The 14,792-nt window shown below is 42.6% G+C and overlaps 1 protein-coding gene across 1 annotated transcript in view; it reads left to right on the forward strand.

The window, feature by feature from the left end:
• si:cabz01090165.1 (uncharacterized protein LOC100333421 homolog) overlaps nt 1–14,792 on the forward strand; it is a 686,742-nt gene that overhangs the window by 59,278 nt on the left and 612,672 nt on the right. The gene's annotated exons all lie outside the window — the stretch shown is intronic.

Consider the following 14,792-nt stretch of genomic DNA (forward strand, 5'->3'; position numbering starts at 1 on the left):
TCGGCCGGTGTCCTCTGTCTTAAACCTCAATCCCCTTCCATCCTTCACACACCCCTGCGATGCCCTCCACCTTTTCATTTACCCTCTTTATGTCTTTCTCTCTCCTCCTCGCCTCGGCCTGACCCCTCCGACACCTTTCATTCCCGTCTCTTCAACTTTCCATCGCCTACTGCTCGTGAACCTGACCTCAGGTGCAAGACAGAGGCATCATTTCAGCGGCGTCTCTCATTTCCACCTGGCTGCAGCTATGATGGTCATCACCAGAAAGGTTAGGAGGTGTTAGCAGCACATGTGAACACACGGAGCAAAGGAAAGGGCAGAAAAACACATTATTTAAGTGTAGTTTGTAGTGTGTTTGTTCTCGTGCTCGTCTGACAGGCAGCGTGACCCGAGCCGTGCCTGGTCATAATCACTCATAGTAATGGCTTTTTGTTCCTTTGTTTGCATCAGTCCGCCGTGTGTGTTTGGTGATGTGGTTTCTAATCCCTTGCGCGTCTGCCATGTTGGCGTGGGCAGAAATAGCTGGGTTGTTTGGACTGATGGAGTCCTCGCTGCTGTCTAGTAATAGTTATGAGGCTAGGGAATGGAGCCCGAGCTCGCTGACCCCATTAGGAGGAGCTCATGGTGAACGGGCCGGCCGCCGAGCCGAGACACTCACCTCCGTCTGTCTGCGGTCGGCGCCGGCTTAAAGACGTGGACAGGGCTGGTCCACCCCAGCTGTATTCTGGTTGTTGTTGGTTCTGATACCAAAGTAAGAGCATCACAACAACAGTTTAGACTGAAGCCATTTCAATCAGGCTGCTACCAATTTCCAGGCAATCGGAAATTCTCATAAGAAAAGTCACATCCTGATTAAAGTTTGATTGATTGCCCAGCCTTAATGAAATAAAGTCCTCCCTCAGACACAAGCTCAGATTAAAATCATTTTAAGGACCCATGCAGATGTTTGCAATGATGTTACTTAGGGTTCCAATATTTATCTTTTCTTTTTTTGTATTTTCTGTTTGTAAAAAGGAAGACGTTTGATTGGTTGTTTATGGCATGACTTACGCTGGTAAGTACAGGTATGTACAGGATACTAGTTATGTTGCAAGAGAGCAGTGGCTGTGTATTTACTTAATAAACTTTGCAATTCCTCTTGTTCCCCGACTGCCGGGTCTGGTCAGTTGTCCTGCGGTGAGCAGACCGACACAGATCGGGTCTGAGTTGGTGTGCTGACTCAGAGTGGTTGGAATCATGACTTTTTATACAGTAAGTTCAAAGTACAAGAGGCAGGAATAAACGAGCCAAGTGAGAGACAAAAAATGGCCACAGATGTGATCTGTGGCCAAATGCCGTTATCGGGCATTTGGCATGACTGTCACTAAGTTCTAAATTACCCCATAGGGTGTTCTCGTGGTTCCAGTCTGTGGCCAAATGAGTTGGTAATAACATATCAGTCAGTCAGGAACTTCATCTTACTGTATGGCATTCCCGTGGTTCAAGTCTTTGTTGAAGGTAGTTCCAAGGTGTCGCCCCTGCAGGGGGTAGGAACCTGGAGTTTCAGGTCAGCCACAGTGTCACAATGCCTCATCAATAGCATTAGTTTCCTGTTGGGGGCTGTGCTCTTCTGCTCCAGGGCTCAACCTTGTGGGCATTCAGATGTTTCTGCACACCTTGGTTGTAGTCAGAACAGTGTTTCCGCTAAAAAAAATTGGCACCGGACAATGTGACCGGCAGGGTTTCAATTTACCGGACAAATTTTTGAAATTCCGGTCATATAGGCTATATGAATTTATTGAGGTTAAAAATAAATCATATGCAGTAGTACGATATCAATGCAAGTCATTTAATAGTATTTTTTATTGAAAAACGGTATTTAAAATAAAATAAGTCCCGTCAATTGACTCGCGAGCGTAACTTCAAAAAAGCTCTGCTTCCTCCCGGCTCCCGGCACCGAGGCTCGGCGTGTCCCTCCGCGGTACTCCCGCGGACTCTAGTCCCGCAGCACCAGTGAGTATTTTCACCGGACATTTTGACCGGAGAGATTATAAAATACCGGACTTCGGCATATTTTACCCGACAAAGTCCGGCAATTACCGGACAACGGAAACCCTGAGTCAGAAGTCATCCCAGTCTGAGCCTTCTCTTCCGATCTTTGGCCTCTTTTGTGGACCGTTCTCTGAAAACCCTGTATATGTCTGCAGGTGAAAATTGCTCAGATCAGCCGGTCGGGCTGAGCCAACCTTGAAACAGTAAAAGTCACTCAACTCACCCTCCGTCCCCCCTCTGACACTCCAACAGATGCACTTCACAAAGCGTCTTGTGCATGTATATTCAAAGCGGCGCCATGAGAGGTGCGTTCTTCCATCTGGGGGTGATCCAGCAGAGTCTGAACCGGTGACCTTGCTTTCACAGGTACGTGCTCATTACTGATAGCGGTGTGGGCTGACTGACAATCGGCGAGCATCACCGGCGTCGGGGTTGAATTTATTTCTGCGTGTTACGATCTAACGAATGTGCATCAGTCGCTCCCTCTCGCTGGGGCGAGTGTTATTGAAGCCCCAACGCCTTAAACAGAGAATTACAGGCCGATATCGGAAATCATGATGACATTTGTGTACCAAGCTACGCCATAAAAATGCTAATGTTGTGTCTTGAGAGAGCAGGGGAGGTGGCTCGGCCATCGCAGGGTGCTGCTGATCGGATCAGATGAAAAACACAGTCATTAAACTCTTTGCTTGGTATCGGTGGTGATTTATAGACTTTCCTCAGCATTTTTGGCTCATATAAACGCCAATAGAGCGGATTCATGTGTGTTAGATGGGATTATGAGCGCTTCCTACCCCAGTTTGAAGGGAAAATAAGACATTAACATGTTTTATCGTCAACATTACTGTTCAGAGGCCTTTTAAACCAGAATATGAAGCACTTAGACTCTCACCATGATGGTGATTTAAGCGATGTCTTTCTGGTTTATTTGGTGAGGAGAAGTGCAGTAAAAGCGCGCCTTTAAGGTTACTGAAAGGGTTTTATGTAGCCGAAAGTGTTTTGTGGATTAGAAATGCCGCTTTAATCGTATTAGAGTTTAATTCACTTTATTTGGCCGGTCAATAAGTGGATAAGGATTTTCTGTAATATGTGAGAAAAAGCTTTTTCAAGAAAATGCTGTTTTTCTCTTCTTTCTCTTCTCAATATAACCAAAGTTTGACAAGATTGAGCCTGGATGCTGTTACGCTAGTATATATATATATATAAATATAATAGTTGGTTATCAGAGCCTCTCGATGGAGGAAGAAAAATGTCGGCAAGGTTTAACTCGGCATATTTACTCCATCACAACGTTCTTTCAAAAATGAAGTGCAAATCAGCTAAAATGGTTCTTTGCTAGAAAAATAACAAACTCTCTGGTGATTCTTTTTTACAAATTAGATCAAATAAAATGTGCAATCACCCACGTAGAAGAATAAAGTTTGGTCTTTACAGAGTAAAATGACACCGTAGTGTTACCAGCTGCTTGAACCCGTTCGCCTCCAGACATCTCTTCAAAACGGCAACGATGAAGACGAGAAACTATATACAAATTTAAACATTCAAAGTAATACTGATGCTTTGACTGGTCGAGAGCCAACGTCAAGGGTCAAGGGTCAATGTTGAGCAACTATTGTTGGCTGCGATGAGGCAAGACGAGGCACGTTTATTTGAATAGCACAATTCAACACAAGGTAATTCAAAGTGCTTTACATCAACATTAAAAGCGGCAAGACACAATTAAACAGTAAATAACAAATACAATGAAATAAAATGATAAGAAAAGAGGTAAAATAAAAAAAGCACAAGTTGTTAAAAAGTAAGGGCAGTAGAGTACAGCAGGTACATCTCATTCTTATAATGGCAAGAATTACGTTTCTATACAGTCAAAACGTACAAAACCGGGTCAAATACAGTATTACAAAAGTAATCTGTGCCGATTCGTGCGGTGAATCAAACCAATTTGATAATTCTACATCTAAAATGCCTGCATTCAGGTTTTATCCATAACTTTGCACGGTTTTCAAAAATCATAATTATTTAATTTAAGAGTAAGCTTCAGTAAACAGTACACAATTAAACAGTAAATAACCAATAAAATGTTGAGAAAAGAGGTAAAATAATAATGCGATGAGCTGGTATTCCACTGTGCATCTTCTCACACTAGTGACAACACGTACGAGTTATGAGTTGCTGCTGTTTCGGACCGCAGATTTACTGGGCTGCAGTTTGTCAGCATCGCTCTGAAGTTCATGCCGTGCTCAGCCCAGACTCGTCCTCCAGAGAGGGAACAGCAGTTAAACTCGTCTCACGGAGCCGGGAAGTGGCGACGAGGAGCAAAGTGCTCGCAGCCCGCTGCCAGATGAGCTGATACTTTCCTCCTCCGTCTGTTGCCTCTCGTCTGTCGCCTCCGTCTCCCACCGTCTGATTGCAGAGGAGGTTGTTTCACTCTGAAAACCCAAAAATGAGTCCAAGTGGCCTGATGTCAGAGCTCTGGATCGGCCCGCTCCCTGTTCCCCCGACGGTGGGAGACAAAGGAAACGAACAGAACAGGAGGGGGATCAGGCGCCAATCCTCGCTCGCCACACCACCCGGGGTTGAGCGTCTCCAACGGCAACCAGATGCTCCAAGCCGACAATGACTATGTTTACATGCAGTCAATAACCCTTTTCTAACCAGAATATGAGCGATAACCCGGTTGCGCACGGCCATGTAAACACCAATAACCAGTACTCGAGTTGTAAAAAAAATCAGGGGGGATGGTGGACTTTATCATATGGGGACAGATAATTTGTGCTGATTACAAATAATATAATATATTACAAATAATAACACTGACCAAAACACCTGCAGAAATACTGCAGGAATGACATAGCAGCAGTTAAATGCAGCCTTCTGTAAGCTTTAAATATCCACTGGGCTTACATCAAATACATCAAAACACAACAATAAAAAACACTTTTCTGAACTTATCAATATGACTCTGTCCTTCATAGGATAAGGAAAATGGATCACTGCAAAAACTCACAATCTTAACAAGAATATTTGTCTTATTTCTAGTTAAAATGTCTAATTTTAGTAAAAAAATCTTATTACACTTAAAACAAGACTCATCACTGGAAAAAACAACAATTTTCACCTGTTTCAAGTAGATTTTCACTTGAAATAAGTAGAAAAATCTGCCAGTAGAACAAGATTTTTTGCTTGTAATAAGAAGATAAATCTTGTTCCACTGGCAGATTTTCCTACTTATTTCAAGTGAAAATGTACTTAAAACAGGTGAAAATTGTCACATTTTCCTGGTGTTATTTTTCTGGTGATGACTCTAAATGTTGAAATAGCAGTAAAACCACATTCATTGATGAAATGACAAGGAAAGGGGGGATGATTTGCCATCCCCCCTCATCCCCCCTCAACTCCAGTACTGCCAATAACCCCTTTGAATAACCGGAATTTGCTCATATTCCGGTTTTTAAAAACCCAAAAATGACCCCTGGGTTACTCCTTTTCTAACCCCAATATTTGGTCATGTAAATGCCTAATGGAATATCCCCATCAAAAGGAACATGAATTTGTTTTCTGCATGCTCTGTTCACAAGGAATCCTGGTCTTTTGAGTCCAGGAAGTTCTCATAAACACGGAGAAACACAAGACCAGGAGGAGACTAATCACTTCATAAATGTAATGAAAGATGTGAACATTTTGGCATTTGTAGAAAGTACCGGGATAGCGAGATTTACAAAAAGGTGAGTGAAAAGTTGCGCAAAGTGCTGGGTCAGTACCAGCACCAAAGCGCAAAAGAAAACCACTTCTACTGGGCTGTTGATTATCCACCGTGCTGCTGTTATTGTTGTTGTTTTGGATTTGGATACAGGAAGAAGAAGCTGAAATGACGGGAATTGCGTCATGATGTTCTCCGTGCGTCGCTGGTTTGATCCAGATATCCTAAATGATTACAATCACCATGTATGCAGGGATAACCCTGTTTGTTCACGCATGGAAACAGATTATTCTGAATGTTTCAGTAACCGGAATATTGACCTTAAACCCAATTTTGACTGCATGTAAACGTATTCAGTTTAAAAAAAAAAGAAAAAGGGTCGGTATAATTGCTTACCATCCTGGTTTGCAGGAATTCAGATAGTATTTGACTGTTTTTCTAACTTTCTAAACGTAATAAAGATGAAGCAATTAGAGATGACATTTAAAAAATTGCTCCAAGTGTATTTAACACTGCGTTTATTCAGCTTTAGAAGACGCACATCGACGGATTAACAGCGGGAGCGTAAACAACCCCCCCTGACCCCGTCATGGTCCACTTAATGCCCGGGCCGTACCAGGAGAGATTATTATCATTGTTGCCATGGAGAGCCTTTGTAATGACCGACATAGTTGAAACAAAAACATAGTTTTACTATAAACGCTGTGTTGAAAGTGGAAATCCACGACTGTCAAGAATGTTACTGCCGTGTAAAATGAGCATGCACACCCCCACTCTGTACACACACACACACACACACACACACACACACACACACACACACACACACACACACACACACACACACACACACACACACACACACACACACACACACACACACTGGGGTGACCCTTGCAGGAGCAGCACAAACACCACCCACACAGGAGCAGCAACCTGAGCTGCTGCAACGTACACTCCAGTAAACATAGAGCTCAGAAAGAAGCTCAGCCCACGCTCTCTCTTGATCTTGCTGCCCCGCTCCTCTGCCTACGCCCACTCCGCTCCGTCTGATGTGTCTGAAACCACCGGTCCCCCCCGACAGTGAGGGGTGAGGAAGAGGAGGCCGTAACGAGAGGAAGAACAGCTCCGCTCTCACAGGAGACGAGAGGCCACGCCTTCCTCGCAGGTTTGCACAGCTCTGATTGGTTATCGCTCTGGATCTTTCCCTCCGTGTGCCCTGCCGAGCGCGGGACACAGGTGTGTGTTTGATTGCAGTCTGCTGACCTCTTTACCTCAACAACAGACTGATCTGAGCGGTGCCTTAACAAGCTGCTGAGCTCAGTGGCGTAGGCAGAAATATTTTTTTGGGTGGGCCAGGACAAAAATGGATGGGCCATATTGTCCCAGAAAAAGCAGACGGAACTTTTAACCCTTGTGCTGTCTTCGGGTCAAAATGACCTAATTTTCCTTCCTTCTTTCTTCCTGCTCTCTCCTTCCTTCTTTCCTCTTGCTCATTCATTCTTTTTTCCCTTCCATCCTTCTTTCCTCCCTTCTTTCCTTCCTTCCTTCGTTCTTTTCTCCATTCCTTCCTTCCTTCCTTCTTTCCTCTCCTCTTTCCTTCTTTCCTTCGTTCTTTTTTCCCTTCCTTCCTTCTTTCCTTCCTTCTTTCCTTCCTTCCTTCCTTCCTTCCTTCCTTCCTTCCTTCTTTCTTCCCTTCCTCTTTCCTCCCTTCCTTCTTTTCTTCCTTCCTTCCTTCCTTCCTTCCTTCCTTCCTTCCTTCCTTCCTTCCTTCCTTCCTCCCTTCCTTCCTTCTTTTCTCCCTTCCTCCCTTCTTTCTTTCCTTCTTTTCATTCTTCCTTCCTTCCTTCTTTCCTCCCTTCTTCTCTTCTTCCTTCCTTGACCCGAACACAGCACAAGGGTTAAGCAGAAAACATGACCCGCAGGTTGACCGGGAGAGAGCGCTGGTGCCAGCGAGCTAGCGGCAGGGCTAACCTCCTCTGGGGCTGAGTGTGAAGAAGTGGGCTGGGGGGACTCAGTCCGAGGCTCTGGCAGTCTTCTTCTTTTGGTTTTTTAAAAATAACTAATCAATGAACTCTGTTTAGCCGTTGTTGTGGCGATAAAGTCGGCTGCAACGCCGACTAGCTTGCTGGCTAAAGCAAGCTAGCTCAATCTTTTAAAAAACCAAGATTCAGGACTAAATTGATGGAACGTTGTGTTTCTGTGAAAGGAATCAGTTTATGGAACAATCTGAATAAAGAAAAGAAAGAATCCAAATCAAACATTACATTCAAAAGAACAATTTTATTTTAGTTTTTTATTTACTTAGTTGTTGTTTTTAAATTTTTAATTTATGTTATTTGTGAATTTATTTCTCGGAAAAGGGGGCAGATTAGATAAGATTCTTCTTCTTTCTGCTCCTTTTTCATTCACAATTTATGAACATTTGTATTGAATTGTTTGTTTTATTTTTTGAATGTTTTTTTTTTTAATCTGTCGGAACCAGAGCAATCAATTATGTCCCGAGGCTCCCACAACTTGTTTCAAAAGTTCAGTTTTAATCAGAAGAAAAAAAATAAAGGCTGAACACAAGTCAACAACAAATCACGTTCATATTTATACCTTTTCTCATATAATTTTTTAGAATATGTTTATGTGAAACATGTATTTTGTTCAAAGTTGGCTGGGTGGGCCAGTGAGTGATGTGGGAGGGCCAGTGAGTGATGTGGGTGGGCCAGTGAGTAATGTGGGAGGGCCAGTGAGTAATGTGGGTGGGCCAGTGAGTGATGTGGGTGGGCCAGTGAGTAATGTGGGAGGGCCAGTGAGTAATGTGGGAGGGCCAGTGAGTAATGTGGGAGGGCCAGTGAGTAATGTGGGAGGGCCAGTGAGTAATGTGGGTGGGCCAGTGAGTGATGTGGGTGGGCCAGTGAGTAATGTGGGAGGGCCAGTGAGTGATGTGGGTGGGCCAGTGAGTAATGTGGGAGGGCCAGTGAGTAATGTGGGAGGGCCAGTGAGTAATGTGGGAGGGCCAGTGAGTAATGTGGGAGGGCCAGTGAGTAATGTGGGTGGGCCAGTGAGTAATGTGGGAGAGCCAGTGAGTGATGTGGGTGGGCCAGTGAGTGATGTGGGAGGGCCAGTGAGTGATGTGGGAGGGCCAGTGAGTAATGTGGGAGGGCCAGTGAGTGATGTGGGAGGGCCAGTGAGTGATGTGGGTGGGCCAGTGAGTGATGTGGGTGGGCCAGTGAGTAATGTGGGTGGGCCAGTGAGTGATGGTGGTGGGCCGGGGCCACCCAGGCCCGTTACTGGCTACGCACCTGGCTGAGCTTCCAGCACATTTACTCGTAACAAAGCTAATCTCCGCTCTTATCCTCCTTTATTCAAAGGAGAGATCCAGATTATTAATTCTTTCACATCAGTGGTGACGGAGGAGAAGAAGGGAAGAGGCGACTACTTCACATACAGTATATGCAAATAGCAATCTGAGGATTTCATCAGATTGTACAAGACGAGCATGACGAACCACCTGGAAGCTTTTCCTGAAGCCTCTACTTCTCTGGAAAACTGATTACAGCAGCAGTTAGCCGTTTTAGTTCTTTAGTGTTTTACCTACCGGCCCCCCGGTGGTCAGTGGGGGAAGTGCACCTTTTCTTATTCCCGCACTGGCTTCAACATGGAAGTTGTTTGCGCGTACATTATTCTGAGCAGAAATGTTATTAAAAACCACATTTAGATTTTTTTTTTAAATAACGCTGCAGCAGTTGATCAGCTGATAACCGATACAGAAGTTTTTGCAGTTTGTTGTTAAGCTGATGGCAAGTCATGAATGGCTTCAAATCCATTATTCCTTGAATTAGTGGACCACAGAATTCTGCAAATTATGTGGAAAGTTCATAAGAAAATGTTGCCAATCAATATACAGAAAAAATTGAAAAAAGAGAAAATAAGTATAACTTAAAAGAAACAGAGATCTTTAAAAAAAAAAAATTCAGGACAAAATTAATGGAACGTTGTGTTTCTGTAAAAGGTATCAGTTTATGGAACAATCTGGATACAGAAGCCAAAGAATGCAAATCAAACATTACATTTAAAAGAATAATAAAAGCCAGTTTGATGAAGAAATATCATGATAATTGTTACGTAAGGTGGGTTTTTCTTTTTTTTCTCTCTCTCTCTCTCTCTTTTTAGCACCATTGTCATGTTTGTTTTCTTTCAATCAAAAAAGAATACGACTATCAGTGTTTGACAACAGCTATTTTGTGTTATTTTATAACTTTCTTGTAGTTTTGTTTTGTTTTTTTGTTGTTATTTTTTTAAATAACATTTATTGGAAAATGTTTTTTTTTAATTGCAAAATTTGTAATTTGTTTCTGTTTTTTTTTATTATTACATTAATTGAAATTTGATTTCTTAGGAAAAAGGGACAGAAAAAATAAGCTTATTCTTCTTTCTGTTCCCTTTCATTCAAGGAGAGATATTTTTTGTAATTATATTGTTTTGTTTTTCTTTTAATGAATGAAATAAAGAATAAAAGTCTGGTGAAAACCAGCCAGGATCAATCAATTACTTTATTTGTCCCCAAGGGGGTGATTAGTTTCGCGACAGGAGAAGCACACAATGTTAAATATACATAAAATATACATAATAAGTTACAATAAGTTACACATCATAGTACAGAACTAAACTTAAGAGGGAAGGCTTTTTCACCCACTACCTTTTCCTTCCGGCATTTAAAAGAACAATAGCAGAGAAACAAAGGAGTGTTTGTATCTGTTAGTCTTTGCAAAAGGGAGTGTAAGCAGTAACTGATGATAGAAACTGAAAGTGTTTATTAAGGGATGTGAGAATCAGACAACATGGAGTTCTTGATCTGCTGTTTGTTATAAAGTTATTGTAAAGTTTGTTGAGCCGACCCAATGATTTTACTGATTAGACTGACAACCTTATTGAGCAAATTTCTGTCTTTGACCTTTAAGGATTGAAACCAACAAATGAAAGAAAAAGTGATAACAGATTCGATGAAAGAACGATAAAACATAGTCACCAGGGAAGAATCCACCTGGAATTTAGAACGTTTTCGAAGACTAAAAAGGCGCTGCTGGCTTCTCTTATATATTGAGTCTGAATTTTTTCCAAATGACAGTTTGTAGTCAATAATTGTGCCTAAATATTTATAAGACTCAACAATTTCAACTTCTTCACCCTCAATCACTTTACTTACAGGAGAGGGCTGCACGCGTCTGAAATCCATACACATATCCTTTGTCTTTAAGATATTCAAAGATAAAAAAGATTCCTCACACCATTTTAAAAAGTATTCAAACACAGGACCATGTGAAGGATATGAGCTCAAACACTTCCCAGCAGCCGTCATGCCCACTGGAGGAGGAGTGATGATGTAGGTTCATCCTACGAAGGGATTTCTGCAAACTAAAAGCATCGAGGTTCCGCAGCGGTCTTCAGCTTTACTCGTTGAGACTGTAAGAAAGCTGTAAGTAAATACATTCCTGCAAAAATCTTAAGTCCCAGTACATAAATTATTCAATTAAAGAGGCTGCACTTCCTTTTCTCACACAACCATAACATGGAAACATAAATGTGATTTATTCCATCACCCACTTACCCTGGAGACGTGTTTATCCACTAAAACTCCACCCAGCACCTTCTGGGGAACCGGGAGCTCCATAACTCCTTCAAACCCGAAAGCGCCAGCGTCTTCAAGCATACAGCGAGCCCAGTACTCGAGTCGTAAAACAAAATCAGGGGGGAAGGTGGATTTTATCATATGGGGACAGATAATTTGTGCTGATTACAAATAATATAATATATTACAAATAATAGCACTGACCAAAGCACCTGCAGAAATACTGCAGGAATGACATAGCAGCAGTTAAATGCAGCCTTCTGTAAGCTTTAAATATCCACTGGACTTACATCAAATACATCAAAACACAACAATAAAAACAGTTTTCTGAACTTATCAATATGACTCTGTCCTTCACAGGATAAGTAAAATGGATCACTGCAAAAACTCAAAATCTTAACAAGAATATTTGTCTTATTTCTAGTTAAAATGTCTAATTTTAGTAAAAAAAATCTCATTACACATTACAAAAACAACAATTTTCACCTGTTTCAAGTAGATTTTCACTTAAAATAAGTAGAAAAATCTGCAAGTGGAACAAGATTTTATTGCTTGTAATGAGAAGATAAATCTTGTCCCACTGGCAGATTTTTCAATATTCTTATTTCAAGTGAAAATTTACTTGAAACAGGGGAAAATTGTCAAATAAGTTATTTTTCTGGTGTTATTTTTCTGGTGATGACTAAATGTTGAAATAGCAGTAAAACCACATTCATTGATGAAATGACAAGGAAAGGGGGGATGATTTTGGCCGTTTTTATTTCAGGGGGGGATTCCATCCCCCCTCAAGTCCAGTACTGGGCGAGCCCCTCGGACAAACGTGGAGGATCTAAAAGCCTCCAACAGTGAGTGATTTATTTCCGGACGCCTCGTCCCCGAAGCCGCCTCATCACCGAGTAATTATTCTGCGGAGCCCGGGGCAAAGTGCTTCAGTCATTTACCAGATCCTCATCTTCCTTTTCCTCTCATGTCAACCTCAGCCGCTCATCTCCGAGGCTCGGTAACAGATACGTCTCCGTAGCGTCTGACTGGGATACAATAAACCTCAGGTATGTCCCGTATGTTAGGGAATGACAGAAGATGAAATGTGAAAAGTCACTGAGTTGTACAGTTGGCCTTGAGCTGTCGGGCCATCGACCGAGAACCAGGAAGAGATTGAAGTTTTGACCGAGTTCTGCATTTGTTTAAGGATCTTGAAATGTCTGTTTCATTGAGAAATCTCACCTCAACTAGTGTTGTTGTTGTCAGCCCGTTTCAATTTTAGTTTTAGTCTAGTCTTTGGGTCAAGCTATCATTTTAGTTTTAGTTATGTTCATACTCATACTACATTAGTCGTGTCAAGTTTCTGCATTTTAGTCTTAAGATTGTATTTCGCCAAACCCATTTTACAATTCAAACAAGGTTATCTTATTATTATATTATTGTTACCTTATAGACTCAAGAATACATTCATTCCAGATACACAAGACTCTAATTTGAGTTTACAACATATTTATTTTTCCACATTTCTCCCCGTCTCTTTCTTTTCAACGACACATTGGGTTTTCTTTTCCACGTCTATGTAGGAAAGTGTATCCAAAGATGGTCTTTTCTTCTTCTCCAGCTCCAGAGCAGATCCCCGTGTTTCTCTCTGTAACTTTGTTTTTAATGGACGTGAACCTAGATCTCTGCGTTAACGGCATCAGCCTCTAACTCTGCAGCTGCATCTTCTGGATCTGATTCCCCGCTGCAGCGACTGAGATTGAGGACTAACGTCACCCAGCAGAACTAAACCAGAGAAACTACTGAAAACATGGACATTAAACCAGAGAAACTTTACATTAACATTAAGGATCTTTGTAACAACATTTTGTCTTGTTTTGGTCAACGAAAATGAAGACACCTTTTAGTCTCGTTTTTATTTGTCCACGATATTGCATTATATATTTAACCCTTGTGCTGTATTCAGGTCAAGGAAGGAGGGAGAGAAGAAGGAAGGAAGGAAGGAAGGAAGGAAGGAAGGAAGGAAGGAAGGAAGGAAGGAAGGAAGGAAGGAAGGAAGGAAGGAAGGAAGGAAGGAAGGAAGGAAGGAAGGAAGGAAGGAAGGAAGGAAGGAAGGAAGGAAGGAAGGAAGGAAGGAAGGAAGGAAGGAAGGAAGGAAGGAAGGAAGGAAGGAAGGAAGGAAGGAAGGAAGGAAGGAAGGAAGGAAGGAAGGAAGGAAGGAAGGAAGGAAGGAAGGAAGGAAGGAAGGAAGGAAGGAAGGAAGGAAGGAAGGAAGGAAGGAAGGAAGGAAGGAAGGAAGGAAGGAAGGAAGGAAGGAAGGAAGGAAGGAAGGAAGGAAGGAAGGAAGGAAGGAAGGAAGGAAGGAAGGAAGGAAGGAAGGAAGGAAGGAAGGAAGGAAGGAAGGAAGGAAGGAAGGAAGGAAGGAAGGAAGGAAGGAAGGAAGGAAGGAAGGAAGGAAGGAAGGAAGGAAGGAAGGAAGGAAGGAAGGGGAAGGAAGGAAGGAAGGAAGGAAGGGAAGGAAGGAAGGAAGGAAGGAAGGAAGGAAGGAAGGAAGGAAGGAAGGAAGGAAGGAAGGAAGGAAGGAAGGAAGGAAGGAGAATTAGGTCATTTTGACCCGAAGACAGCACAAGGGTTAATTATCGTTATCGTCACATGACCATTATTTTCGTTGCGTCTCGTTTTCCTCAGGTGATAAAGGTTCGTTGAAGACAATATTTAGTCATAATTTTCATTGATGAAAGTAACTTTAACCTCAACCAAGGGTTTTGTAAAGCTGCTGGACAAAACATCAAGCAGAACCAGATCGATTAGATTTGTAAATGCATAATTACATAATTGAAGACGTTCACGTCTGAAGCTGTAAAGGTTCCTCCTCTTCTCAGCTCGTGATAAATGTGTTTTTACTGCCTGTTCGGCCCTGGACTGCACCGTAAATGTGATTCTTTACTCGGGAGTAAGTATGACATTGTAAAATGCACGTGTGCTTTGTCAGAGGTCGGCGGACCTTATCGTGCACGAGAATAATGCAGCTCCACATTTTTGCACAGTAAGCAAGTGATTTCCAGCTGCTGACATTTTAGGTCTCGACAACGAAATGTTCGCCGCCGCGGCGAGGAGAGCCCCGTCTGTTTTTCTGGGAGGATCGATAACGTGGCTCTTTGCTTCCCCCGCTCCTCTGCAGAGACGGAACCATCAGTCAGCGGGGCGTTGGTGAAACATCCCACGAAACACTCGGCCCGGTCCTCCGATCAATAACGCTGCTCCTCCTTCGGCAAGAGGTCGCGTCCATCTCTGGTGATAAAACCATCTGGATTAATCTGCACCTTAATGTGTTTCCGCATTAGCCCGAGTCCGTTCCCCGATCCCCCCCCACGCCTCGGAGACGGAGGCAAAGAGGCTAATAAAGCATTCTCGTCTTTAATCATTATTCCAAAGCGTAAGCAGAAACCTTTTCGCCCG

Source organism: Cololabis saira, chromosome 4 (assembly GCF_033807715.1).
Source record: "Cololabis saira isolate AMF1-May2022 chromosome 4, fColSai1.1, whole genome shotgun sequence".
NCBI lineage: Eukaryota > Metazoa > Chordata > Actinopteri > Beloniformes > Belonidae > Cololabis > Cololabis saira.